The 2,866-nt window shown below is 42.5% G+C and overlaps 1 long non-coding RNA gene across 2 annotated transcripts in view; it reads right to left on the bottom strand.

Moving 5' to 3' along the window:
• Positions 1-2,866, bottom strand: part of LOC102475509 (uncharacterized) — a 26,323-nt gene that overhangs the window by 18,041 nt on the left and 5,416 nt on the right. For both annotated transcript variants that reach the window (XR_337080.1, XR_001369591.1), the window contains one exon: positions 663-759. This is a non-coding gene — a long non-coding RNA (uncharacterized LOC102475509). The remainder of the gene's footprint in view (positions 1-662; positions 760-2,866) is intronic.

Raw genomic sequence — 2,866 nt, 5'->3', positions numbered from 1 at the left:
CTTCTCCCTTACCCCCTCCTGCAAAAATGGTGTTTACCGATGGCTCTTCTAATGGTACCGCTGCATTAATCATTGAAAATGAGCCCATTACTTTTCTTACTTCAGAAACCTCAGCTCAAAAGGTAGAACTTCATGCAGTCCTAAAAGTGTTTTCCCTTCTAAAAGATTCACCTTTTAATTTATATACTGATTCAATGTATGTTGCAAAATTATTCCCTGTAATTGAAACTGCTCCTTTGCCTGAGGGAAAGTCCTCAATTTCTTCCCTTTTACAGGAATTACAGAATCTTATTTCTGTTCGCACTATCCCATTTTTTGTGGGACATATCCGTGCTCATTCTGCCTTACCAGGACCATTGAGTCACGGTAACTATCAGGGTGATTTGCTAACTAAAAAAGTATATACTGCCCTTGAGGCTGCTCAGTCTAGCCATGCACTTCATCATCAAAATTCTAAATCTCTTCAACATCAGTTTGGACTAAGTAGAGAAACGGCTAGACACACTGTACGCTCATGTTATGTTTGCCCCACTCATATTCCTTCTCAGGCAATGGGTATTAACCCCAGAGGATTAAAACCTAACTCCCTTTGGCAAATGGATGTTACTCATGTATCCTCCTTTGGAAAAATGTGTTACGTTCACTCTTGTATTGATACTTACTCTCATTTTCTTTGGTCCACTGCTCGTACTGGAGAGGCCTTTAAGGATGTCTCTCAGCATCTAATGGCTTGCTTTTCAGTGTTGGGAATGCCGGCAGCTATCAAAACAGATAATGCCCCTGCTTATTCTTCTAAAAGTTTTAAAAATATCTGCCAAACATTTGGCATAGAACATCTTACCGGCATTCTTTATAACCCTCAAGGCCAGGCTATAATTGAGTGTTCACATCAAAACTTGAACAGATTGTCAAGTTACAGGCCTCAGAGTTTAAATATTCTTCACCTCACCATATATTGCCTCACTCTCTTTTTGTGCTTAATCATTTACAACTTGATTCTCAAGGAACTTCAGCTGCTCAACGTCATTATCAACATGCTCACCCCCCTCTGCCCCTGGTCAAATGGAAAGATCTGCTTTCAGGAATTTGGAGGGGTCCTGATGTCCTGTTGACTAGCGGCAGAGGTTATGCTTGCGTGTTCCCCCAGGATTCAACTGCCCCTGTGTGGATTCCTGATAGTCTCATCCGACATTATGAATCCCCCGAAAAGGTCTCACCGCTCCAGGACATTGACTCGTCCTTGTCGCCGATGGACCCCTCCGCCTGTCCCAGCAACTCTACCAACAGTTGTTCATCTTACTTCACAAACATCGGGTCTTTCTCTGACTAGAGAATTTCGCTGTTCCTCATCCACCCGCGAGTCTTCCCTGCTTACCTGGGGACAACTAAAAGCTCTCACCGCTGCTGCCTTTTCCATGCTTGAATCTTGCCACTCTCCTGTTACTCCTGAAACAGTGTTCTTGGCTATTGTCTCCCTTCTTTCTCTCCAGGTAAGCACTGCTGATTCTTCACCTGCTTATTGGTCCTATGTACCTAACCCACCTATTTTCCATTTAGCAAACTGGGATGACCCTGACATTGTTGTTAGATCTAATCACTCCAAACTTATGGGAGGAGACCCACTGGGGTCGGAAAACCCCCGTTCTTCTGTTTTGGTCAGCTTTAAAGCCACTACCAGTTTACTTCCTCTTTGCTTTTCAGCACCTGAGGTTAAGCCATTACCCTTCTGTGCTGCTATCTCTTTAATTGCTATGGTTTCAGACTCACCTCGTAACCCTCTCACATGTTCTCCTCGGGACCCTCTTACTCTTAGACAAACATGGCTCCTCGTATTTAACTCTTTAGTTAACCCTGACGCATCAGATCTTCGTATTGCACCTACAGTCTAACCCCCTTCTATTTTACAGCCTTGCCCCTCTGCAGATGATCTGCGTTGGGATGGTATTTCTCCTCGTATCGGCTTTCCTGTTTGGTTATCCTGTGTATATCCTAATCATACAGTGCATTATGCCCTTATGGTTCCATGTTCTCCCTCTTTGATTGGTCAGTTGTGGGTCCTACTTATGATTTTTACCCCTATTTTCTTTCTAATACTGATAGGTTTGATTGGGACATACTGTCCTGTGAAGTAACCCTCTTAGGTCCACAGTGGAAAACTCTTCCTCTTCACCGCTGGTCTTCCATCGGATGGATTACACCCAGTTACATGTCTTCCAATTTTAAAACCTACCAGTCTCATATTTATAGGCTTTTTGCAGCTTTAGGTCCTGTTACCTTACATCGTCCCTCTGGCCCTCAAAAATATTTTCTCCGCTCCTGTTTGCGAGCTCCATATGGTATTCTAGCTATCTGTTCCCCAGACCAAGTCTCCTTTTCTCATGAAAATGGTTTGTTTGCTTTCTTTACATTGCTCTAATTGCATAATTACCAATTGCCTTGATTCTTCTTCCACGACCTTTTCCCATTTCTTTTTGCTTCGCAGGCCGTCACATGTGATGCTCCCTGTCAATCTTTCACAGCCTTGGTATTCTGACCCAAGCCTATACTCCCTACAAGTTATAAATTCCCAATTGTCCCACCCGAAACGTTTTATTACTGCGCTTGTTTTAGGAATTACTGCTTTGATTGCTATCATAGGCTCCGTTGTTGCCTCGGCTACTGCCCTGGTTCAATAAGTTCATATTGCTAACCATGTCAATAATTTAGTTTTAAACATCTCTACTGCTATGTTTGAACAAGAACAAATTGATCAACAATTGGTAGATAGAGTTAATGCCCTAGAAGAAACAGTTTTATATTTAGGAAAAGAAATTCAAAATATTAAGGTCTGGTTAACTACTGCCTGTCATGCTGATTATAAATGGAT

This window comes from Tupaia chinensis, unplaced genomic scaffold, assembly GCF_000334495.1.
Source record: "Tupaia chinensis unplaced genomic scaffold, TupChi_1.0 Scaffold144211_1, whole genome shotgun sequence".
NCBI lineage: Eukaryota > Metazoa > Chordata > Mammalia > Scandentia > Tupaiidae > Tupaia > Tupaia belangeri.
Note: the sequence above shows the minus strand (reverse complement) of the source record. Positions and strands in the feature narration are given on the sequence as shown.